Source organism: Rattus rattus, chromosome 2 (genome assembly GCF_011064425.1).
Source record: "Rattus rattus isolate New Zealand chromosome 2, Rrattus_CSIRO_v1, whole genome shotgun sequence".
In the NCBI taxonomy this organism is placed as follows: domain Eukaryota; kingdom Metazoa; phylum Chordata; class Mammalia; order Rodentia; family Muridae; genus Rattus; species Rattus rattus.
The window spans coordinates 128,124,476-128,151,929 of NC_046155.1; the positions used below are offsets into that span (position 1 = coordinate 128,124,476).

At 41.8% G+C, this 27,454-nt stretch overlaps 1 protein-coding gene and 1 pseudogene across 1 annotated transcript in view; one reads left to right on the forward strand and one right to left on the reverse strand.

The window, feature by feature from the left end:
* Positions 1-23,000, reverse strand: part of LOC116893248 — a 57,501-nt pseudogene extending 34,501 nt beyond the window's left edge.
* The window catches only part of Mctp2 (multiple C2 and transmembrane domain containing 2), a 227,462-nt gene continuing 214,498 nt past the window's right edge, over positions 14,491-27,454 (forward strand). The window contains 1 exon segment of the mRNA XM_032893415.1: positions 14,491-14,653. The gene's annotated coding sequence lies outside the window, so the exon portion shown is untranslated.

The window sequence follows — 27,454 nt, forward strand, 5'->3', positions numbered from 1 at the left end:
TAGATTTATAACTGTGTATCATATATAGACAGAAAATAAAGCTGAACTCTAAATAATGGGGTGATGGGTGATGTGCAACGATACCTTCTGTTTACTTTAAGATGTCTTAAAAACTAAATAGAGGTGTAAAGAGTAAAATTGGTATGTAATAAAATGCACAATAGAATAAAAGTGGTGAATACACAGGTTAATGCTCTTATAGAGACTACATGTTTAAGAATTCTCATAATAAAATGCTGTTAAAACTCCAATAAAATTAGGGCTTGGGAGAAACAGCATGGACTTTATTCTTTTTTATGAACTTTATTCTTATCATCAATGTTATCATTACCATATCCATTGATTTAGTTAAATAAGAGTCTGTTTGGGATCAGATACGCTCAAATATGAATTCTCCTTACCCAGTCTTGTTCAAGGCTGACATGCTCACACACCGTGTGCCGTGCTCACTTATTTGCCTATTAATGGTTGTTTTTGCTTTTATTATAATTATACTAGATTTTCTGTGTGTGTCAAAATAATCAATTCTTAGTATGAGAGTCTAGAGAGTCATGTTGGAAATCACCTTTGCTCAGATTATAAAGTATATCAAACAAGCAAGGGAAAAATGATCATGTAAAATTTTGAATAATAACTCGCTCAAAATACATGGATGAATGGGAAATAGCTCAGGGGAAAAGGACATTGCCATGACTAATATTTTCTGCCTTAGATAATGGTAGACACATGGAGGCCATGTTGTTTGACAAGAGATACGGATGTCAGAGCTGGGAAGGACAAGAGTGCCATCAGTCAATGACAGTTTGGGTCCAAGGCACGACTCTTCTGAGGACAGGAATAGAGACACTTTGATACTGACATATTTGCATCTTTCTCCTCACAAAGGAAAGATGCAGCGGGGAGCTTTGGACCATGAATCATAACTTTGATTGCTTGCCAGTCACCTGGGGAGGCAATGTTGCTTAGTGACTCCATTTCCAAAGCCATAATAATAAAAACTGCATGGAGATCTTGTCCAAGTGTCTTGAGAGAGAGAAAAAAACCCATCACATTCTCAGTATATTTAAAGGAGCAGCTGCATGTGACCTAGAAAATTTGCTGGCTGTTATCAAGAAGTGGAAATTTCCCTGTGTGATATTTAAAGGATTGGTGACAATCAGGATGAGGAGCCTTGTAAGAGGTCTTAAGCATTATTACAACTGTAGACAGATTCTTTTCAGTACCAAGGAAAAGGCTTATAAAATTTAAGTGCTAAGCCCATAAGGCTTATTCTTAATGGAGGACGCCTACTGCTCAGCAAGTTCTTTCAATATGTGGTTGTTTCTCTTCTGTCTGGAATTGGATCAACTCAGTGAGTTCATGGTGGTAATTTCCTATCCATCAGACCCCTGACTAAGTGTTGGTAACATGACAAGACTTTGGAGTCTGGACCTTCTCATTAGAACAGGCAACAAGATACTCAGTGTCACTAATTTGAAAATAATGATAGTGATTACTGGCTGAAAAAATACTAAAAATGTTTGATATGGTTACATTTCTTCATCAAACGGCCTGAGAAATGGTGCTGTGAGTTGCTGAAGACTGAAGGTGTGCGCTCAGACACCTCTTTCCTGGTGCAGCTCTTTTGACTATTTTTTTAAATTGATTTTTGTTTGCTTGCTTGTTTGCTCGCATCTAGAATCAATGTCACAATAGACGTGGTTGAGGTTCAGTCAGATGCCTATAGGCTTAGACTTCCATTCCTCGCCATAATAAGATAACGGAAACTGTGCTGGTTCGCCTCCACATTTAACAGCAGCAATATTTGCATTAAAAGAACAGATAGTGTGGGGCTGGAAAGATGGCTCAGTGGTTAAGAGCACTGACTGCTCTTCCAGAGGTCCTGAGTTCAAATCCCAGCAACCACATGGTGGCTCACAACCATCTGTAATGAGATCTGATGCCCTCTTCTGGTGTGTCTGAAGACAGCAAGGGTGTACTCATATACATAAAATAAATAAATAAATCTTAAAAAAACAAACAAACAAACAAACAAACAAACAAAAACCAGATAGTGCAATGTGCCAATCCCAGAAAAGGAAAGATGCTGCATGCTGTCTCATTGCTGGGGTGTCAGGAGCATTAACAGCACAGTGCTTAAGGGAAACAAAATGCAATCCATAATGGGGGTCCTTAGTCTCTGATTCCCCAGTTGTGAACAACAGTGCTGTCTGGGAGTTTTACTGTGGTTCCTATTCTCCTGTGTACCCAGATGCCATTAGCATACTGCTGGGAGTTTGGAAAAAGGGTCCCTGGTCTGTGCTTCCCTTCAAGGGCATCTACTCACCAGGCAGGAAGGGAAAGGTAGAACCTGGGATAGGGGTGGAACCCAGTTTGTTTCTGAATATTGAGATGATGGAGGGCCTGCAAGACAGAAAGCCTTCTCCAGGAGATTTGGGCTTTACTCCAAGCCTCCTTGATGAAAAGATCCTCCTTCCTTGTTTAAACTGCTTTTTTAGATGGTGAATGTGAATGCATATACCTTGCTCAGGGTGAAGGAGAGATTAAGTACCTTTTGTGTGAAGGAATGCCCAGAAAGGGAAGCTCGTTGGCTGCATACTGGGACTATCTAGATACCTCATTAGCATGGAGAGCTCTCAGTTCAAAAGCTACTTGATTGATTGCCAAGGTCCTCTCAGTGGGATGTCATGACTCTGTTTCAAAGCAGGTAGAGGCTGGCAGGACGTGGCCCCACTTCTACCTTTCTCAATTTTGAGATTCACTGGTTTTGGGCTCACTCAATCTTACCAGTTCTTTTGACTGGTGGCATGGTCCACTTGTCCAACAGAAGGTGCATTTCTGAGTTTCCTTTCTTTTAGAGCCTGGAGTGAGCCTGTTTTTGCAGTTCAGTGGTAGGGACACCAGGCAGAGCCTGTTGGCTTTTCTAAGCTCAGAGAAATTTCCTCAGGATGGAGAGAGTAGAGAGAGGGAAATGTAGACAAACAAAAGGATACAGAGATTGGGAGAAGCATGAAAAGATTGCTCTCAATGTACAATTGAACACTAATGAGTTCAGGTCTCTGGGAAATCTCCCTTAGCATACAGCTCTAGCACTCTTTTGAAGTTCTAACAGCAACCAGGTAGAGGTCAACACATTACCCACTGAAGAATCTTAGTCAGGGTTTCTATTGCTGTGGCAAAGTGCCATGGCTAAAAGTGATGTGAGAAGGAAAGGGTTAATTTAACCTTATAGCTTACAATCCTTTATGAAAGAAGTCAAACCAGGAACTGAAGCAGAGACCATAAAAGTGTACTGCTTAGTGGCTTGCTCCTGATGGACTGCTCAGCCTGTTTTCTTGTACCCCAGGACTATCTACATAGGGTTGGCACCATGGACAGTAGAATGGGCCCTTCTACATCAATGTTTAATCAAGAAAGTGCCTCACGGACTTACATACAAGCCAATCTGATGGGGACATTTCTTAATTGAGATTTTTCTCTACTTTGATGACTCTGGCTTGCATCAAATTCACAAAATGCTAACCCAAATAATTATTAACGAAACATGACCTAATATATGGAGTAGGACCCTTGAGGGGTATAACTCAGAGAAAAGACTAGCTACAGAATCACTCAAGAGGGCTTCCAAAACAAGCCTCAAGATAAACTATTTTCAAGTAATGTCCTGGTCCTGTGTTCTGGAAAAAAGGTCCTCACCATTTAAAGAAACAAACTCTAAAAAGTAAACATCCAGCCGGAGAGATGGCTCAGTGGTTAAGAGCACTGACTGTTCTTCTAGAGGTCCTGAGATCAATTCCAACCAACCACATGGTTGCTCACAACCATCTGTAATGGGATCCGATGTCCTTTTCTGCTATAGTATACTCATATCCATAAAATTTATAAGTAAATCCTTTTAAAAGTTCAGCCTTAGGCATTTTAAAAAAGTAAATATCTAAAACCAAAAGATTCATACTATATGGCTCCTAGTCAAAATTCACTCTGTAATGAAAGTAGGGAAAGTAATCATAAGAGGGAGAATAATTAATCATCTGAACTAAATCCAGAGATGAAATGATAGGGTTAGTAGATAATGAGAATAACACTACATCGTCAATGTACTGCCCACTTTAACAAAAGTACAGAAAATTACTGGAACAAAGAGAAAAATAAAAATGATGAAGAGACCCAGTCCAACTTTTAAAAGTGAAGGTACAGTGTCTGAGACTCAAATTACACAGTGTGACAATAAAAAGAAGAAAAATATTTCATAACATAAATGAATCCTCCTGATTTCACAAGAATGGAACTATTCAAAATGAAACAGGAATTTGAAGAGAAGAAAAGAAACAAAGAGCAGTTCCTGGGTGTTCGGCCAATATGCAATGCCCCACATCCCACTAGCATCTATAACTGCCATCTGAACAGAAATAAAGGAAGGGATGTAGAAGTAGCAGGAGAAATAATGCTTTCAACACTGCTCAGTCAACCTGGATTTGGTGATGATCGTAAACTCAGATTCAAGATCTTTAACAAACCATAGGCGGAGTTTTATTCCTTGGACATTCACTGTGTATCTCTCCTACTATTGCCATAGCTATCTCTAGGTTGGTGTCCTGCTGATGGTCAAGGCCACGCTTTCCCCTTGAACATTAGATGAACTATTGATTTGAATGTAATGATTAGACTATGACAGATAGAACTGATTTCTAAGAATGTGTAATAAAGTTATGACTCTCTCTGTCTTGTACATAAAACCTGAGATTCCCTGTGGGGAGTTCCTAGTAGCCAGGAATCGTGTTGTACAATCAATTGAGTGTATGATTTTAGGGTCTTTAAACATATTTTTAGCCTCTAGGTAGACAGTAATGACGTAGCATCTGTGATAGCTTGCCTGAAACCTCATGGGATATTCTGAGTCAGGGACACCCATGAGAACATCCCAAAGTCTTCCTCCATAGGAACTCTGACATCGTGTACATTTGTTATTTTAAATTACTGAGTTTGGGAATTGTTACATTGCTCTGTAGTTAAAAATTACATCGTGTGTGTGTGTGTGTGTGTGTGTGTGTGTGTGTGTATGTGTGTCCCTGTAGGTATCATGGCAGGCATAGAAACACTCTGCAAAGATGTGATCTGCAAACTCAGTTCAGTTGACTTAGGCCAACTGGATCTAACTCTGGGAGTCTCGGGCTAGACAGTTTGTTGTCAACATACTTAAACACAGTACAATTTGGGAAAAAATATTTCCCTGGTATAATACAATGACTGGTGTACAAAGAGGCATCATTACGTTGAACCTTATTTCAAAGTGCATGTCAGTTCTTTCAAGAAAATGGGTACGGGAGACAGGCTCCCTGTTTTATATTAGCTAAGGCACATACGGAAGCATCTGGTGTGGTCTTGGCTACATGGACAGCAAAGAGGTTGTTTGGGCTATTAGCCACCTCAGGCCCTGTTTGAGGGAGCTTATTGCAATACAGATATTGTAAAAGTCTACTGGTCACCTCATGTCCTGGAGTGAGAGCTTGATATGGCCTGGTTCAACAGATTATACACACTATCAAGCCACTAATCACCTCTAATTTCCAGCTTTCTGGATGAGAAACATCAACAACAAACTAACAACAAAACAAAACAAACAAACAAAACAGATTTATATCCTTTCCATGAGAGGCCAATCCTGCATGTTTAACATCCCTGGTTTTCCTGGTGACCTGTGTGTACAAGGACCTGCACAGTCAGCTGTGCATTCAGTATTGAAAAACCTTAGTTTCTATAGGCTATCAAGAAATGAGTTGATAATCTAGAAATATATCTTAGAACAAATGAGATGACAAGAGGCATCAACACAGCCCTTTCACAACAATGGAAGTGGCTGCTCTTGATTGAGGCGTTTTATGTACAGAGTATATAACTGTTCTGGAGCTTCTTGTATAAGAAGAATTGATTCTTGTTAGTTGAGGTGTAAGAGAATTATGAAGGGAGGAGACAGTGATTATTTTGGGTGTTGGAGAAGACAGAATCTCATAATTTATATTTAGCTTTCTTTCTCCTAACTCCGAATGTGACAGAATATATGAAGTGGTGGAGAGGTGGAGCATCAAGGGCTGTTGTGTGGGAAACCATAAAAAGAGGCAGCAATGTGAGAAACAGGAAGAAAGACCAAACAAAGACACTATTCTTTAAACCACAAAGAGAACTGCAACTTTTATCTTGGGGCTCATGTTAAGTACCGTGTGTCGATTCGTACAAATATTTCTTTGTAACGTTTATCCTGCTTTGCACTAATGAGCATTTGCCTCTACCTGAGTTGATGTTAAAGAGATGAGCTACAGAGTGTCCAGAGCCTCGGAGAACAACACAGTCAGATAAAGGTATTGTGGTAACCTATATGTCACTTCACTAAGCACAGGATTACAGCAGTTCACAAACTGCCAACCATAACCAAAGCCTGAAGGAGGTGTGATCCCAAAAGAAAATCCACTGTCTTTTCAGACAGTTTACAGCTGCACACAGTATGAACTTTGATCTAACTGGGCCCAGTTCCTTCACTAGTGACGTAAGCAGACCATTCCTTTAGGATCACTTGTCCGTCTTGTTATCTTCCCTCTCTCCAATGCTCTGCTCCGGATGGATGATAGTCTACTGTTGCTTTACCTTGACAATTTAAATTCTTGTTTGCTTTTCCACACTGCTCATCAGTCACTGGCGCGCGCGCGCGCGCGCGTGTGTGTGTGTGTGTGTTTAATTTTCACCCCTTTGTCTTCTACTTGTCCTTCTGTAGTGCTGAGAATAATGCCCTCCACTCTCTCACCTTCCACTGTCACCATTTTGTAGAACTTCCAGCCCAGAGGACACAAGCTCCCTACTGAGCACACCTTGCTAAAACAGCCACTCCACAGTTGCACAGAATGAGAACAATCAGTAGACAACATCTCTGTCAGCATTTCAAGTGGTTCTCAGACCTGCATTCAAATTTTCAGAGAATTAATTACCCTGTTATCTAAGACTGTCCCATTTCTGCAACACACTAAAACAGCCTGCGCAGGTAAAATGGGCCCGAGTTTTGGTGAGCTCTCCAAAGGAACACTAGGTTGTCGTTACTGGAGGAGAAAGATGGTTTGAAAACAATGAGTGAGGCACTGACTTACCAGACTTACCAGAGGCCTGGCCTAGATCTGCATGAGCATTCAGCCTGCATTCCCTTCTTAATATGTGGTGTCCAGAACATGTTTCAGGAATGCATGTTTATGTGTGAAGCATATGCAGATTGAAAGATAAGCCTGGGATATTCAATGACAGGCACAGAAGTAAAACCACATCTCGAAAATTCATTAAAAACCCATCAGAAATAAGGAGACAGATAACTGTGTGTGTGTGTGTGTGTGTGTGTGTGTGTGTGTGTGTGTGTGTGTGTGTGTGTGTGTACATAGCAGGTCATATTTAGTAGAAACTGGCTAAGGAACTCTCTTCTCTTCAAATCATCTCAAGTGTATTTTGTGCTTGATTGACTAGGGATCTCTCATTGCTCTTCACTTTAAAAGCAGCTGAACAAAAAATTCAAGTTAATCAAATATGCTTCTTAAAAAGAACATATTCTTTATTGAATGTACACTTTCCCCTTTAGTTAGATGTTTCCAGATAGGGAAGTAATTAGTACTTATGTGATGATTAATCTTGTTAACTTCTTTTTTTCTTTAGTTTTTACTTTTGAGATTACAGTATAATTCCAACATTTCCCCTGTTCCTTTCTTTCCTCTAAACACTCCCATGTACCTCTCCTTGCTGTTTGTCCAATGAATGGCCTCCTTTTTTCTTTCTTTTTTTTTTCTTTTTTCTTTTTTTCGGAGGTGGGGACTGAACTCAGGGCCTTGCGCTTGCTAGGCAAGCGCTCTACCACTGAGCTAAATCCCCAACCCTGGCCTCCTTTTTTCATTTATTGTATATATCTCCCTCCCAAATATAAGCTGCTTAGTCTACATAGTGTTACAGTGTTACTCCAGTGTATGCTTTCAGGGCTGACCATTGGGTATTGAATAAGAAATTGGTGTGCTCTTCCCTGGGGAAGACTCTTTATCCCACCCTGTGCGTAGCTTGGTCACTTGTAGCTCTTTATGTGGAGTTAAACACCTGTGGGCTTTTTCTCATATACTTTGGCATGTCTATTGGTTGTGCCTTATTCAGCTCATGTTTAGGCATTCATGTTGGTGAGTATTTTGGGTGTGGCCACGAACATTCCTAGAAGAGACAATCTCCAAGACAATCCCTCCAGTCTTCTGACTCTTAGAATGTTTCTGCCCTCTCTTCTGCCTTTGGCATGGGAGAACCCGCTTGGGACTGGGCGCTATCACTCTGAATATTGATTGGTTGTCATTTTGTGCAGTGGTCTATCTGTTGCAAAGACAAGTTCCCCTTAATGAGATTATACTTATTCGTGGTATGAGAAGTATTTATAGATTGCTGTTAGGGATTATGCAGGTTTGGTAAAATAATGGTTGTAGGTTCTCCTCTAATAACCATGACTTGACCAACACTGAGTATTTAGCTAGGTTTCCTGATATAGCCTTGGTCTCCCTCTTGCTGACCAGGTCTTAAGTCCAGTTAGAGAGCTGTTGGTAACTACCAAGGTATGTATGCCACCACTGCACCCACACATCTAATTTTCTATGCTGGTTGTTTATGTAATTCTTTGGTATCATAGTTTACTAGGACCTTCTGTTATCATAAAACAGTCCCCAGAGAGGAGTTCTTCAGGTTAGTCCCAGGTTAGGGGGCCTCTAGGGTTTGCAGTACATGAGTATCTTCAGCAATATAAACTCAACGACCACCTCTTGGGGGGCAACCAACAGCCATAGAAGTAAGTTGTATGTTGGGAGTCTAAGGTTACCTCTGAATAACAACTCAAAAAGAGAGCTTCCTGTGTCTAGTATTGGACAGTTTGCTAGGTGATCTTTTGTAGTTAAACGGAGCATTGCCAGCCTCGATGAGAAAAGCTCATTAAAACTATATATTTATACACAGGTTATATGTTAAAAGTATAATTTCTTACGAGTTTCGAACGTACTTATTGTTATTTTTACCTTCCTTCCCCTCTTTCTGTGTTTACCTCCTTCCCTGAAAAGCCCAATACCTTTCTTCTTTCCTTGATTGTCAACTTGATTGGAATGGGAAAAGCAAAAGAGGTGAATAAAGCACCTTTCTGGGTGTGTCTGGGAGGAAATATTCTGCAGTCATTAGGCATGGGGACTGTACCTGAGGCGGGCTGTGGAGAATTTCCCTGAACATGGGCTTACCCATCCTATAGGCAGAATGGCTATGTGAAATAAAAGAAGAACACCAGCTGATCCAGACACCCTCTATCCAGACATCCTCTATCCAGACACCCTCTATACACACATCCTTTGCCTGTGAGTCCAGGTTCTTGTGCTGTGAGCAGATCCATCCCGCCCTCTCTACCAGGATGCACTGAAGTCTTCATAAGTTAGAATAAATCTTTCCTGTCTTTGACTGCTGGTTCTTTTTGTGGATAGGAGGGGTGGCAGGTATTTGGAAACACCAGGAAAGCCTGATCAGCCCATCTAAATACTAGATATTAATCTAGTTTAAGATGAAACTTCTTACTATTTCTTTTCATTATTTTGGCCCATATTTTCTCAAGACGTGACAACATTAGTCATTGTAAATCTACCCCTAAACAATTACTAAGCAAGTAATTGTATGCCAGGCATGCTCAGAAATATTGTTATTATACACTTAATAAGGCTCCATCTATTTCCACACTACTTTGTAGTCACTAATTAGTGAATCTGTACTTTCTTTGTAGGTCAACATTCCAGCCAGTAATTGGAGGTTAGATACATTAAAACTTACACAAATTACATGTCCTATATAGGCACGAAGACAGACTGATGATTTATGTCCAACATTTGTTAGTGTCTTTAGTCATAAGTTTGCTTATTATTTCGGCCTGTGAATCTATATTTAAATTTTCTAATTTCTTGAGTGTACATTATGGAGACATTCCTAGATAGTTCTGGCTTCCTTCCATGATTGGTGTTTATCTGCCTGCTGTCTCTGTGAGCATCTAGGTTTTGTCCCTCATGGTCTTTTTCATAGCACCCAAGGCCGCCTGGAGTCTCTCCCTGCAATCTCTCTCAACAGTATTTTCTACATATTCTCTTGAACTTGACTCAGGTCATGTACTTTCTAGCCTTCTCAGGCTTTTGCAGAATTGTGTCCCTTTGACACACTCTATCTGTTCATTTGATAATACATTTCACCTTCAAGCCAAGTGCTAGCACTCAGAGGACAAAAGCCATTGTGGGTTTTCTTCTCTCTCTCTCTCTCTCTCTCTCTCTCTTTCTTTCTTTCTTCCTTTCTTCTCATATTCATAGCATTGATAATAGGACTTCGCTTTTAGCCAGAAGCCAAAGTTTAGGAATATGTGAATTTGAATGTTTTTAGTTGGGCATGCGTTGTTTTGACTATTTTGTCCTTCCCTGTGCCATCTCAGCCAATCTTCTATTTTACTAGCTGGGCTCAATAAACGCCATGGGTTGTGTTAGTTATGAGACTATGTCAGTGACCGTGTTTCTTATTGATGGAGGGTTGGCCATCATGGAGGGTTGCTTATCCCCTACTATTCCATTCTAGAGACTTCTGCTTGCTCCATCTCAAACTTCAGAAGATAAATATAGTCAGTAGTAACTCCTCTGCACAATGAGCGAAGACATATTCCTGGAAGATTGCTAGGAGTGGGGCATTCTGAGTCAGGGAGGACAACAAAGCCAGTTACTTTATTGTAGAACTTATAGGATGCAAACAAGCTGGTCCCTGTGGGAGCAGCTTAAGACTATTGCTCCTGTGATAAGTGACAGCTTATGTGTTGGATTATCTTAAAACAGTCATAGCAGTTTGAATAAACTGACCCTGGCAACCAGTCCAGATGTAAAGTCAACAGCCCATTTGTCAAGGTTCACTTGTCATATTCCCCATATCGTGGTTGGCAATATCCTAGCACAGTAAAACTAACCAGGGACCAGTGACAAGTCTGTATAGCCTGAAACCCTCTCTTGGTGTGTGGAGTTTTGATCAGTTAGCTAACTGGATGGGCTTTGGTCACTAGATGTGAAACCAGGGGAGGAATCCTGGGCAAGCTTTGAAATCAGTAAGCTTGGTTCTGCTTTACCAACCTGAGTAAGCTGATAAGTAGATCTCAAGCTAGAGCCATGCTTTCGGCGATTGCTCCCCTTGTCAACAGTCACCATATGTTCATCATGTCCATCAAATTCTCATTCACGCCATCCATAAAACCTGATTTTGAGCAACATACTACCTGCGAACATTTTTAGTTAGTCATCTTGTGTTAAACACCAGCCTAGGTAATTGAGATAATTTCCTATGTAGAATTTTCATAAATTCTATTGAAGGGTTCAAGAGAAAAGTCTTGTGCTATGCTTTGTAAGTAATTCATTTTCTGTGAGGCTTCCTCCTTTACCCTGGAGGATGGAAGCTTCAGGAAAAGCACAGCTGTCGAGTGCTCGAGCTAGGTAGGAGTGACCTACTAAGAGCTGTTTCCACACCTGCCACTGAGGAAAGAGGATTAAATGACTGTTATACAATAGAAAAAGTGTCCTTGAGTAAATAGAATAGCAAAGACTGTTTGCACTAACCATAAAAGGTGGCCATTTTCTCAGTTCCATGTAACAAAGTGAGTACACTCCCTTGTTACACTATACACATCTCGCCCTTGGAAAACAGAATAAGTTTTCCCATGGTCTGCATCCTGACAGATATATGTACCTCAATTGCTTTTCAGCTTCCATCAACATTCTACCTGGAATGATGAGAAGCTGCAATGAAGGAAAATGTGAATGGTCTTGGAGGCCAAGGGCTAGTCACTGCTAACATGGCTAGCAGAGCCGAGAAAACTTTCTATTGGGCAGTAAAGGGATTCAAACTCCTAACATTAGCCTTGGCCTTCCCTTGAGATCCACTATGGTTCCTTGGGTCAGGGAAGAGTCAAAACTCTAGAATTTCTGATTACATTGGTTGTTGACGCTTTCTAAGAAGGATGAATTTATTCCGAAATCCAGCATTCTACATCCTGGATACCTCTCAATTATAACTTACTCCAATTTAAATAGTTCTGCATCCTTCAAATCTGCACATGGCTAAGGTTCTTCCCCCGCAGTACTGCCTAGGGAAGGTGCATGATAGACCGTGGAATTGTAATTTGCTTATGTATGAAAAGTCATACATGGGCCGTAAGGAACATGTGTTTGCACTGAACATTTAAAAGACAAAGAGCTGTTATGAGATTGTCTAGGCATTCAGTGTCTAACGTATGAAAGGAGTTTATCTAGAAGTGGGAAATCTCTACTTCAGCAAGCTCACTGCCCACAGGGGCTGTTTCTTGAGTGACCACATACCTTATTGCTGCTATGAATTATGAAGGCCAGAGAAAACAGGCTGCCTATTATAAACCTGGGTGGTTTTACTTTTTTTCTTTTTAAAGTAACAGCAATTACATCACTGACTAGTGCCCATAATGTAAGACGTAGTTCACAACCTGTTTAAATCAAGAAATTCAAAATAACAACAGCAAATTAAAAATTGATCAGCCACATACAGTTTTAACTGTAGCCACGAGCGGTGAAGTAAGAAAGCTCAAGTACTAAAACAATGGAGTCGTTTCCAGAGTGAAACATTACTGAGGGGAGGCGAGTAATACCTTTGGATGGATAAAGACAAAACCAACATCCAAGGGCCCGCTCCCCTAGGGGGAGCAGGACAGCTGGAAGGACGCACTTTTTTGTGGTGGGAGTGGGGAGATATCACTTTAGACATCTCTGTCTGTAGCTGTTTCACTTTCTATAGCATTTAATGATTGCAAAATGCTACGAGTCATTTTCAACTTGCGGTTGCACTGCGGGAACCACAGAGCAGAAACTTCACTCAGCCAGGAGGAGATAGAAACAAAAGTCTCTTGTGTGGCTTTGCTTTGTGTTTTAATTCATTTGTATCTTTAGTCAGCCTTAAAGGAACAGTTGCTGCTTTCTACAGGCTGCTGTTCTTTTGATGTTCCGCCATTAGCTTTGCTCTCTAAAGGGCACTGGACCTCCAGGGTAGTGGATCTCTCCTGTTTTGCTTGTTGGACTCTACTGGGAAATCCGTGCAGCTTTCAAGCAGATACTTTGTAAGTCTGGGCCTATGTCTTCATTTTAAATCAGAAATATTATGACCTGCCTCAAACGTTTGTAAACATTAAATATGGTCAAGTACCCCATTGCGAGCATGAAGACAAGGGCAAAGTTGACTTCCTCACTGCTAGCTGTTGAGTTAAGTGGGCTTTTCAAGTCCAGGCAATGCCTTTCACTAGTCCTACACTCCATTCCTTCTTTTTCTCCTCTCCTATAGTCGTTACTTTGTCTTTACTGATTGGCTACCATGGACCAGAGGCTGTTTTTAGAATTTCTGAGACCCCATGAGATAGCTATATTCAAATTGAGATTTAGGAGAGGGAAGGTTGCCATCCTAAAGGTTGGGTGATCTGCCTTGGCACAATTAGTTGTTGGGCCAGGATTTGATTTCAGGACTTTCTGAGTTCAGAGCTCAGAATTGTATCAATCACACTCCTCCAGTGTCACAGACTTCCTATCCCCACAATAGCTTATAGACTGCTAAATCTGTCTCACAGCCAAATTTCCCTTGGTGTAACTCTTGTGTATAATTTCAAAACTGCTGCTTCCAGGAAAGGTGAGTCCCTCATCTTCCCAGAGTCTTCTGTAGCCATCTATATAGGCTCTGGTGAGCACAAGATGGAAATGGGGGTGGGGGTGGAGGGGCAGCAAAACGGACAAAGCAAAGAAACATACCCAGAAGGGAGCAAGGGGGGACACCGAGGAGAGAAACAAAAGGCAAGTATTTACTGAGCACCCAAGGATCAAAATCTCAGGGGAGTGTCTTCAGGTCTCAGAGTCCTCAGAACAGCTCCCAGGCCACAGAGCAGCTCATCCTTGGTGAAGGGGGCAAGGCCCAGCTTATCTGGGTGACTGACTTCCGCCCACCATCTCAACCACGAGGCACAGGTTTCCTAGGTTTGATTTGGGCAGCTCTTCCTAGGATTGGGGTAGTAAAAACGGAAGCCGTTCTCTGCCTGGTGGTTTTATAGGGAGAGGCTAGGAGCACCATGAGGTCTTCTGAGCCTCCGTGAAGAACAAGTGTTTAGTAACTACAAGTTTGCGAGACACACTCATCCTCTCCTCTTCCTTTCGACTTTTAGGACACACCTTCCTTCCCCGTGAGCCAATCCAAACCAGTGATTTCGGAATAATCACTCTCCGCACGCCTAGTTAGCCCAGGGAACTGCCCGAACTCCCGAACTCCTTCCTGTCACACCTGGGAGAGCCACCGCAGCTGCCTCTGCGCTAGCTGAGAGGCGGCTCCAAGGTGACGCGACCGCCTCCTCCCCTTTAAGGCGGGGCTCATGAGGGGGTGGCCGAGGAAGTCCCGCGGCTCTTGGGACGCTCCTATGTCCTTTGCATCAGGGCTGCTGGGTGTTCTCCGGAGCAGCGACTACAGCCACAAGGGACAGCAACGGCGGATCCTACGAAAGTGAGGGGCGCGCGCCCGCCGCGCAGTGCTGGCCTGGGGACTCAGTCCCAGACAGGTGAGAGTGGTGGGTCACTTGGTCACGCGCTTGGGCAGGGTAGCAGGGTACTGAACAGTCTGATACTGAGGCTGGACATCGGTCTGTTTTAAGGCCAAATGGGAATTTATCGATTAGGGATGGGGTTTAATGGCATTTCTAACCCGTGGTCGCCGGCTCAGGGTTAAGAGAAGTGTCTTTTGGCCCAGAGACAGGCACGAAGTGTTGGTGAACTTGAGAGGGCAGTCTGTCACAGTGTTTCTTAACATTTTAAAGGCCTCACAGCCAGGTTGCCGGGAGTCCAGTGGAACTATCACCCCATTGCTTCTCGAATCTGGACTTTGCAGAGGTCAGTCCTTTGATTGGATGGGCTCTGATGCACTCCGAGTTCCTGAAGATGGTAGAGTCTCACGTTTCACTCTCTGCGCTGGCATTTGCTCACTTACAGGACCTTGGAAAGCCTTAGAGTAAGCGTAGGTTATGGGCTTTCAGCCACACCAAACAGCAAAAGTGATGACGACTGTAATGAATTTGCAAAACGAATGTTTTTGCAGTTAGTTCCCTAACGTTGTCTATGCTGTCCGGTTGTTAAACAGAGCTCGGATTTCATAAGATGAGTTTTCTTTGTAAATGGATTAGCTCTTCTGCAGTATGAGCAGCCCAGCTGCACCTGGATACTGGATCCTGTGTGTCCTGGAAGCGAGGAGCCTTCAGACACTTCAGGTGCTCAAGAACTGCTCCGTGAACTCTGGGGAATTCCAACCCTGGTTTCTCCAGGCATATCAAAGTGCACTCACCGTTTATTCTGTGCTGTTTCTGGATGATGATACAATTAGCATTCAGGCCTTGATTGGGTCAGCGGCAATTCAATTAAACAAATATTGTAAACCTGCTCAGGGCAAGCCTTCTAAAGAACAGGCTGAGCTAGTGTTCGGTAGCCAGGTGTTGAGACAAAGGAAGGGAGGGTCTTAGAATGTCTACAACGTGCAGGTGGTGTTTGGAAAAGCCCAGGGCCCACATTTATGATTGCTTCAGCATGGTCACCTCAGGTAAAAGGTGCCATATAGGGAAAGTACACATTTTAGAGGAGTGAAGCATAAGCCACATTGAAAATAACGATGAAACCTATCAGTAAATAAAGTTAAGAATCAATGAGTACCAATTACATAAAGGACTCTATAGATAAATAGGGCCCAATTATATAAATAGGCACTTTTATGGAATGAAATATATATGTATACATGTGTATACATATATATATGATAATTATTTCCCCAATACAGATGAGAAATGGAGGCAAAGAACAAGCAAGTAATTTGAACAAGGAGGTTGACCTAGAAATGGAACGTGGATACAGCTGTGTGCTGTTTTGATGGTCCATGCTGTAGTAAGATCAAGTGATGGAGATCTGAAAGATTGGCTGGAAATGAGAACTCAGTTTTGTTCAAAAAAATCTGCCTCAGGTGAAAGTAGGCTGAAATGAAAAACCAGTGGTTTTGTTGTTTTTATCACGTGACTTCTTTAGTCTCTCTTAAAAGGATTATGTACAAGTAGGGCTGGTTACTTCATATGTCTTCTTTCTGTGACATATATTAACATACTTCAACAATTTCCCTTAATTTCTTTCCTTAGCTGGGAAGTGAATAAAGGTACCATTGTCCCCTGGGGAAAAAAACCTTGTGTTTGTGTGTAAATCCATCTCTTATTAGTAGATGAATACCAGTAAAAGACCGCATCCATCTTTCCTCCAGCCTCTCTCAGGAAGCAGAGTGCACTGTGCAGACTTGGCAAAGAACCCTTAACGTCCTCATGTCGCATTTGTGTAGAATCCATGGCACCTCTGCTGACCACGTCTCATAGTGCTCGCAACATGGAGCCTCTAATTAAAGTTATTACGCACAGTAAATTAAGTAAAGCTAGAACTCAGAATCCTCTCTATTTCCCGTCAGGGAGAGCGTTTGCATTCTTCAACCCTTCTCTGCAGTTAACTAAGCACAGAAAGCCAAGGTGTCCACAGTTTAATTATTTCTGAGGTGTTGCCAGTTAACTGATGAGAAAAGGCTTTTGCCTTTGTGGAAAGATAAGGTTACACATTTCTGCCTGGATCACATCGGTTTGGCTTCTCTATTTCCAAAGAAGTTGACAGGGCACCCTGACCTCCTCTTTACGAAACTTTAACATCCTCTGCAGGAGGTGTGCACAAACCCACGCTTGATTTGATTCCAGACCGATGGGAACAGAACTGGATCAGATGACAAGATGAGGAAATTTCCAGAAAATCCAAAGGGCCAAAGTGTGTCTGGACGTGAGGCTGTGGGGGCTAAGGATTCTGTGTATCCTGAAAGGCAGAGCATTTGGGCCCCTCTTGGAGGAAATCAATACAAAATTTGAGCGTGAAGGTGAACATTTATTTAAATGAGGATGAAGCAGACGAGAACTCCCTCCCTCCCTCCCTCTCCCGTTGCAACCTTATTGGGCAATTTACCAGAGATGTTTACAAAGCAACGCTTCCTGTTTGTAGGCTGGCTTCCTCTCTCCTGAGACTACTTACACATCTGCCAGCTGCCTGGACCACAGAGGCCTGTAAAGGTCTTAGGCTGAAGCTCTTGTCTATGAATGTGGGGCAACTTGGTGTTTGGAGGCCAAGGACTCTTAGATCCTTGAACAGAGAAGAGGTAGCTGGGTGGAGTGGAAGAGACTCCGGGATTGTTAGAGACTCTTAGTACCTATGCCTAGTGAACAACCCAGATATGACCGCTAAGGCCTTCCAGGGATCTATTGTCTGTTTAGTTACCATTTACTGAGAATTTCCTGTATCTTAAAGTGAGCTAAGAGCCTTAGGGCTAACTCTCCTTGTCTCCAGGAGAGGGCTTCACTGGTCACAATGCAGATGGTACCTTCATGAAGGATTTATGGGAGCCTTTGTGTGTCTTCAGATGACTGGGCTGAGTTTGTAGTTGGTGGCATTACTGAATCTATAGAGGAAGGGTTTTGTAGGTGAGTAGAGGACTACAGGAAGCCTGAATGTCTGTTGTCCCATGCTGTTTTCATTGACATACTTTAGTTCTCACAGTATCCTTTCAGACCATCAGCCATGAGCATCCCTGAGATAGCTCATTAGATGTTCATGTGAGCATCCCTGAGGTAGCTCACCATCAGCATGAGCATCCCTGAGATAGCTCATTAGATGTTCATGTGAGCATCCCTGAGATAGCTCATTAGATGTTCATGTGAGCATCCCTGAGATAGCTCATCGTCAGCATGAGCATCCCTGAGATAGCTCATTAGATGTTCATGTGAGCATCCCTGAGATAGCTCACCATCAGCATGAGCATCCCTGAGATAGCTCATTAGATGTTCATGTGAGCATCCTTGAGATAGCTCATTAGGTGTGCATGTTCTCAGGCCCTACTCCAGGACTTGGGAACCGGTGCCTCTGGATATGAGTGTGGTGGTTTTCATTGAAGTGCCGACCTGATGCTCTCACGAATGCTGAAGGTTATGAACCACTATAAAATTTCAAGACAAGAGAGGAAGGCAAAAGATCCCTTTTGATTAAGAGTCAAAGGGAAGTTAGTAATAATGTAGATATTTTATTGTTGTAAAACAGGTTAAATACCTTCATTCTGAAGACCTTAAATCCAGAGAGTTGCAAAATCTGGAACTTTTGAGAATTGACATGATGCTTCAAGGAGAAAATTACACACCACACACTTTTTTTTTCCAAGATTCTTTAAAACATTGTATAAGATTACCTGCAACCTAGGTACAAGTGAAACCCAGCGAACTTATGGATGAGCTTGAGTTAAATTTATGAGCTATCTCACTGTACATATGCAAATATTATAGTATCTGAGAAATTATCAAATCACAAACTCTTCTGGGTAAGCATTTAAAATAGTTGTTATCAAATATATTAACATTGGACCTTGTTTTATATATATATATATATATATATATATATATATATATATATATATAGTGCCATATATGTATATGTTTAAAACCTTTAATCACAAGTCCAAGCCCAAGGTGACACAGGGCTCTCCTTGTTTTAAAGCAAAGGCCAGGAAACTTTTTTTTTTCCCAGGTGGAGAGGTTTAATGAAAGAAGAGTAGAAGAGCAGAAAGGGGGCCGGCCATGGGCACATGGGAGGGGCAAATAGGGGCAAGAACAGAAAAGAGCAAGAGGGGTAAGAGAGGGTAAGAGAGAGAGAGTAAGAGCAAAATTTCTATTCTCAGCAACTTTTTTTAATTAATTAATTTATTTCATGTATGTGGGTACACTGTCCCTGTCTTCAGACACACCAGAAGAGGGCATCGGATCCCATTACAGATGGTTGTGAGCCACCATGTGATTGCTGGGAATTGAACTCAGGACCTCTGGAAGAGCAGTCAGTGCTCTTAACCACTGAGCCATCTCTCCAGCCCAACAAAGGCCAGGAAATTTTAGAGAGCCAAAAAGACTTTCCTTCTGTTCACAAAAGTATGGAAAGCAGTTCCAGTCAGATTTAGGGGAAAGCAATCTGGTCCAGAACCATCTTTCTCATCCTGTGTCAGAAATTTTCATGGATGCAACTGTGTTGTATTCGTATCACTAAGGAGATTTGAAAGTCAGGCTCGGGGTTGGGGATTTAGCTCAGTGGTAGAGCACTTGCCTAGGGAAGTTTAAGGCCCTGGCCCGGGTCCCCAGCTCCGAAAAAAAAAGAACCAAAAAAAAAAAAAAAAAAAAAAAAAAAAAGAAAGAAAGTCAGGCTCACACACACAAGGGAAAAAAAACCAAAAACAAAATCAACCTCATTGGAATAAACCTTTTATAACAATTCTGTCTTTTAATGAGTACCGTAGGCCCCTATGATTTCTTTTAGGGGGATTTTCTTTAGGGACAGATTTCCACATTGGAAAAGTCCATATAACTTATTCCTACTGCAGATAATTCAAGTTTGAATGCATGAGTTGCTTTCTTATCACTGTTTAAAACTAGTGGAAAGAAGCAACTGAAAGGAAGACGATTGTTTTCCTTTGTGGTTTTTTTGAGGGAATAATGTATGCTGGCTGGGAAGGGATGCTAGAGGTCCTGGGAGCAGGTAGTTGCATGGAGTATCGGCATCTAGATAGAATACAGTCAGCTTTAAATCTAAAGACCCGCCAACCTAGGCAACAGCCCACTTCATCCATGTAGGTGCCACTTCCTAATACAATCTCTCAAAACAGTGCCAGCAACTGATATGAAAAAGCCCCTTCCTGTAGCTGCATTATAGACTGAGAGTACGTCTTCAGTGCGTTTAACTGGGAGGGTAGTGGTTATGGAGGTTGGGGTTCTTGAGGTATGCTGAGATCTGGACCTGGATTTGGGCTGGGGATAGAACTAGGGGCTTCCTGCTGATGGGCAAGCTTTTGATTTTAGACCCTTTTAAACCCTCTCCCCAGTCTATAGAAGACTTGAAGGTCATGTTGTACATAACCATTGCTCATTGAAAGATGGACAGAAGAGCTATACCTTCTGTACACACCTGAGGATTTTGAAACAATTTTCCTGAAAACAAATATTCACATTTAATCTCAAGATATCTCATACTAACAGTCTGAGTACATACAAACATATAGCTACAGATATAAGTACATTGAGAATGTATAGACAGATGTTTTGCCCTTGAGTTTGAACTTCAGGTTACTTGTCTTTTCCTCTGGCTACAAACATTGAGTTTAAGATGGACAGCGACATCTAATTTGGATAGGCTCAGCTGGTTCGTCCATCCATTTCTTTTGGCATGTGGTCATTTATTGCTCGTCTTATTGTTAGGCAACGATGGAGGACAAGAGGAGATCAGGTCGAACATAATAACCTTTCTGGACCAACAGACAAGTATTGGCTCTTCAATATTTCTTGTTCTGATGCTATGAAACGACATGTTCTTATCACGCAGGGTTTCAGGCTGTTTGCTTAGCTTAAGACAGTGGGGAATATTGGAGGTGTGGATAGATTTGTGAGACAGGCAGATATATAAGGATGACCAGATGAATGGGGATGCTGAGGACAAGGGAGGTCTTGGCCTCAGGAAGGGATTTGTACCAGTTTTGAAGAAGAGAATTATGACTTCCATGGACCTTGTATTTGGAATGACTGTATAACTCTGAGGTAAAGGATTGGGACCATACAAAAGTCTGCTATCTATAAGGGAGTTGTATAATGTAGAGATTTGGGCGAATAGCTCTTTAGGAAATAGCTTTATCCTTGACTAATTATCACTAGATTTAATAATGCATTTGCTATGACAACTGAGTGAACCGATTGTATATAATCTACAACTAAAAGATAGGCAGTGGGCAAATGAGAAGGCTATTGCAGAGGACACTTGGGCCTTCCTCCCTCTGGCTAGGAAAGATGCTAACAGAGTTCATTTCCTTTGAAGTTAGGGTGGAAGATGTTTTCTCCTGCCTTCTCTCCAGAAACGGGAATGGATTCTTTACTCCCACTGACCTTTAATGCATTCCAAAGCCTGAGATGAAGCTGGGGAGAAAATTCTCTTAAAGGAAAAGTAAACCAGAGCTGGCCAAAGCAGTGGTGTGAATAGGGTGTTGCAGGCTAAGCCTCAGAATAATCTGATTCCATAAAAATTTCACATCACTTTCATATGTAAATCCTTAATTTTCCTCATATATATAATCTATCTCATTAAAAGTATATTTTTTTATGTGACACAGATTGAATGACATTTACTGTGGCTGCTAACACATTTCAGTTCAGTTTTTTAAAACACAGAATGCATAGATTGTCTTAGGCACAGAGTTAAGTAGAAGGCTGTTGGAAATATTCTAAAAAAAAAACAAAAAACAAAAAACTGAAATAAGCATTGGTTCTCATCAGATCCTATATACTAGCGTTTCAGTTGTGACTGGAAAAAAAAAAAAAAAAAAGCTCTCCATCCCTTCGGAGAGTACAGCATAGGAGGGGAGCCAGACATTTCCAATTGAGTGAACTTCAAGTGCTAATCACGATAAGGGGCAGGTGCCATTGGAGCTGGTGGGGAAGGGCAACCTCTAGGCAGAGCTGCTGACCATAGCAGGAAACACAGGCAGGGACTGAAGGAGGAAGTTTGCGGGGCACACTGGATGGATGCTTTTGAGGAACTTCGAGCCTCTGTCACGAGGTTTCAGCGTTGTTAACGAAAGGAAGCAAATGAAAAACAATGTCCACGAGGAGAGATCTGTGAACTAGTGATGAGGGCAGAAAGGAAACTACTAAGTGAACACGCCTGGTGGAGGCCGTGTTCTGAGAAATGCTGCAAGAGACTTCTCAGCTCCAAGAGACAATGGAGCGGATAATTGATACCATAATCCCCTAAAGAGCAACAGCAGAACCAGCAAAACCTTTCAAACCCAAACTAATACTGGCAGCAACTGAATACTGATTATATAACACGTGTTTGGGTTGGTGCATGCTAAGCTCTTGTTCAGCATTACAAAATATGCTGGCTGGCATTTTAAACTGAAACTCTTTTGGTATATCACTCATGAACATTGTATTTCTTGAATCACAATAAGCCACATCATTCCTATAGTAGCTTTGCTCAGAGTATAACATATGCATCTATGGATATAAATACATTAGCTTAACTTCCTGGATGATGTTCTAGACATGACCTCCAGGGTCAGCTCCTGTACCACCTGTATCTGTCCTATAAGTGAGTGATAGCCCACAGGTAATGTGATCATCCTCCACCCCATGCGATTAATTGCTGACAGAGTCTGTTGGATAGAATGTGTCCGTAGCTCTCAGTCTTACACATCTGTCATTCTGTGCTCAAATGTCTCTTTCCTCTTGCCCTGTGATGATCTTGCTCTGTCTCTCTTTCCCTTCTTATCTTCTTTCTGGTATGTAGACATTCTGATTTCTTTCCAAAAAGCTGCATGTTTTGAATGCTGTAGGAATCCTTGGTAGAACTCACCCGAAGCCTTTGGGGCTCGTCTGAACAGGTAGGACCGTCTGGCATGTTTTTCTTCCCCTTAAGTCTCAGGTGAGCTGGCAAAGGCCTGGGAGAAAAGGAAGGCTCCCAGGAAGTTGTCTTTGTTAATATTTAATGAGACATGGGAGGGTTAGGAAGGTACATTGTGCATTGTCTTTAAACCTCGTGAACTTTTAATGCATAAAACGAAAACATTTGAACAAGCAGGCGTGACTCAGGTCACTGCTAACCGATTGGAAGTTGAATTGCATCATCATCACCTACTTCCTCTCCAACATCCAGCCTTATTTCCGATTCTAGCTTCACCATAAATCCAGGATGCCGCCTCACAATTTGATCACATGGCTTCCATGCTCCATTGCTAATACCTACTTTCCATTGGCAGGTTTCACATTTGTCCATAGTGGGAGAAGATACTTGTCTTTTTCTGGATTCCATACTGTATAGACTCAGCTGGTGTGTTTTGCCTTCTGTGCAATCACTCTCCAAAGCCTCTGCCAGGTGCAGCACTGTCTTAGTCTCTCTCCTCAGTAGGATCCCTACTCATTAGGGAGCGCTCTCATTTGACTGAAGAGGAAACACGTACAACTGACAGGTACAAACAACCAAGTTGGTTGGTGCTCAGGCCAATATTTGCTTGTTTAAATATTTCTCCATTATCACATTTTCAAATTAGCTCTATTTTTAGTCCTTCCCCTGTCTTGCTTCTTTTTTTTCTACCTCCTCTCCTCCCCCCCTTCTTGAGGAATCGCATTATTGCAATTCCTTCTTGTTTTTTTCTTCTCCAAAATATTCTACAGCAAATGGAATAAGGTAAAAAAAAAAATATATATATATATATATGATTATTCAACTGAATTGGGAGAAATTTTTTATTAATTTCAACTTATATATTTTTCTTTTATTGGATATTTTTTTGTTTACATTTCAAATGTTATCCCCTTTCCCACTTTCCCCTCCAGAAACCCACTATCCTGTCCCCCTGTTTCTATGAGGGTGCTCCCCACATTCAGGACTCATAAAGACTAATCACAACACTTCCATGTCACCAAGACTCATTCCAACAGATATTTTGATATTTCCTCTGCTTGTTGGATTTTGAGGAGGTTGGTTGGTCCACTCATTCTCAGGTTCAATACCAAGATAAGGTTTTTCAAAGCATGAGAGAGAGAGAGAGAGAGAGAGAGAGAGAGAGAGAGAGAGAGGAGAGGAGAGGAGAGGAGAGGAGAGGAGAGGGAGAGAGGAGAGGAGGAGAGGAGAGGAGAGGAGAAAAAAGATATGAAAATGGTACATTGGTGGAACCCTTGGGCATGCTGCTGACTCTGTTATGGAGATGGGTGTGCGAGCCTTTGGTTTTACACAAAACACTCAAATGTCTTTGTGCCTGTGCTCACATATGCGTGTACGTGCGTGCGCACACACACACACACACACACACACACACATACATTTTTAGATTATTTTCTTGTCAGATTGTGGGCACATAAAAGTAAATATTTTTTTAATATTCCATTTTCTTAATCTGACGCAATGGATATTGTACATCATGATTATTCAAATGAGTTTCTGGAAGAAAGCAAGCAGCCTCCATGTTTGTTTGTTTGTTTTTTAATGTATATGAGTACACTGTAGCTGTCTTCAGAAATACCAGAAGAGGGGATCGGATCCTATTACAGATGGTTGTAAGCCACCATGTGGTGGTTGGGAATTGAAGTAAGGACCTCTCTGGAAGAACAGTCAGTGCTCTTAACCACTGAGCCATCTCTCCAGCTCCTCCATGTTTCATTCTTGATTGTTCATTTAAGATCAAGTCACTCTCTGGTTTTCTTCTAGATGATGTAAGCTTTTAAGTATGAACAGAGGTTGACATTTCAAAACTCTGAAAATATCTTTGCCATTGATTAGATGTAGGTGTTTAATTATATATCCATAAGCATATGGGTGCCTTTATCAAATGAGTCTTTTCAGTATCTACATTACACAGCTATGGTTGATGTTCTAGCTTTTCCAGTCTTAGACGGTGAGCAATGTTCTTATTCCCAGAAAGGCTTTGGAGACAGAACTCCAGATCTTAACCACTTTCGTGTCTTTGGAGACATAGTCCATAGCTTTTTAGGAAACTATGGCTAGTAGAATGTAATGGGAAGTGAGATAAAATTGAAGCACCCACAACCCACACTTCTGCCTTTGAGAAGGGCACAGCTTGAGGTTGGTAGTTACTTCGACAAGAAGCCAGGTCACTTTATGGTGTGTTATGAGGGGCTGGAGAGGTGACTCAGAAGGGAAAGCACTTGGTGTGCAAGCAGAGGAGGACAAGAGGATCCCTGGATCTCACGTAAACGCCAGGTGTGATGAGGATCGATGTTTACACATCTGGTGCTAGGGAGGTAGAGACAGGCAGGTCCTGGCAGCTGACTAGACAGCCAACCTAGCCCAAATGATGAACTTCAGGCGCAGTGAGTGACCCCGTCCTAAGAAAACAAGTGCTAAAGGAAGACACCTGACACTGACATTTGACCTTCACAGACACAGGCGTCTGCACCTGCAGACACACACACACACACACACACACACACACACACACACACACACACACACACACACACTCACACACTTTGAACTCTGACTTACCCTCAACCCAAAACTAACACTCTTCTCACCACCATCACCATGTTGGTGGTAAATTTAAGACAGTATGAGCCTCTATAACTGACTTCCTAGGGTAGAAGTTTCTCTTTTAACTAGTCTACCCCATATCTACCTCAGAGTGCATTATCTAAAAGACACACTGAACTGAGAGAAACATTTTTTTTTACATAGCTGTGGTTGATGTTAACTTTTTTTTAATTTGTTTTACTAAATAGAGATTATTGTTGTATGTCTGTGGGAGTTTGGAAATGTTTCTTGGTCTTCAGTGACCACCTGAATCTGGCCAGTAAGAAAGCCATTTCTCCTGTCAATCATTCTGTCCTGCCTGTGGCTGTGGGTGAGCATTGAGCTAGTGTCCGAAAAGCATTTGGCAGTATGTTGCTTTCTTGATGCATGGCAAAGCATGGTTTAAACTGGTGCACAGCATATCCTTCTTTATACACACATCTTTATTCTGTCGGCTGCAGTGTGCATACACGAACTCCTTTTCCTTTTTCTGGACATGAGCATTAGAAAATGTGCACTTGTCCCTTTATGGGGGAGGACTAGTCTGGGCTGAGTCACAGTTCATTGCGTGCTTCCATGCACAATAACCATTTCCTAAGGCATGCCTTTTAAATAAATGTGTTCAGTGTTAAATGGGCAGGGAGATAATAGGCCGTTTTTTGCTGTCATTAATGTGTCATTTAAAAGAATACTTCCGGGGACTGGAGAGAATGCTCAGTGGTTAAGAGCACGTATTGCTCTTTCAGAGGTCTTGTATTTGTTTTCCAGCATGGCTGGCTGCAAGCACCCACTTACTACAAGTAGCTAACTGCAGCCTGTAACTCCAGATCCACAAGGTCTTAGGTCTCTGGTCTCCTCAGGCCTCTGCATTCACATGCACATACCTGCAAACAAACACACATGTATATACCTAGTTTAAAAATAAATGTGTTTGAATAAGAGTAGAGTTTTTTTAAAAAAACTTCGAATTGGGTTAACATTTTAAAGCCTTAAAATGTCTGACATTTACTATCAGATTCTTAAGAGACTCTCTGAAGTCAGTAAAGCTTGTCTAACTATGTCTGTTTAAACAGAAAAATGTCTCCAGACTTTTTTTTTCTCAGTTTAACATGTCTTTCAGATGGTGCCCTCTGAGGTAGACATGGGGTAGATCTCTACCCCAGGAAGCCAGTTATAGAGCCTCATGCTGTCTGTACCCCCTTTGAATTTACCACCAGGATGGTAGTGAGAAGAGTCTTAGTTTGGGACTGAGGGTGAATAGGAATTCAAATGTTAACCACAGCAGGTAGTAGCTGCAGACGTGATTGTCTCCACAGTTTCACTCATAAATTAGCACTGAAAATACTTACATGGTGGTCTTGTAAATATTAGTAATGGCAGGCGGGAGAGATTGCCCCGTATATATGGTTACTGCCTATGCTCCTCTAACACATGAAGTGGGAGAGTCTGGCTTCTCAGCCTGAGCAGCACACACAGACTCAGTGTTGCTGAAGCTTCTCTTCTCAGATTAGAGATTTGTGAACCAGGGTTTGTATCCTATGCCATTTTCCTACACCATTCAATTAATTGTTTTAAAACTATAGCAACAGCAACACCAAACTAAGATCCCTCTTAGGAGACAAAAATGAAAAGTTAAATTCAATCCATGGACTCAACTTGAGGCCTCCATTTTGAAAGGTAAAGTGCTGGCTGCTGGCCTCCTAAGAATCTACCCAAACCTTTTAGATGATTACCTTATTTTTAAGATTTTTTAAACATATTTTTTAGAGTAAATCTGAGGTTAGAACACTGATAGCAGGCATGAGCATCCTATCCAAAGTGCTGGAATTAGTGTCCTCTTTTGAATACAAAATAATTTGGTGAAAGCTTGAGTACACCCAAGCCAAACCGACAGTTTCCTGGAAGATTAAACTGAGTCAGTGGCTTTGTTGAACGAATACACTTATTTCCCTAATTTCCAGGAAAGGGTTGATTGGCCACGATTTCATGTTTATATGGGACAAACGTGAAAAACAGAAAGAACTCTTCGCCTCAAAAACCCTGTCTCAGATGGAGCTGATGATTCAGACTTGTGGTCCAGTTACACAAGAGTGGGAAGCTGAGGTAGGAGGAGTAAACTTTCGAAACCTGTCTGGACAGCTCCATGAGACCAGGTCTCCAAACCAAAAGTTTAAAATGAGTAGAGGATAGCTCAGTGGTAC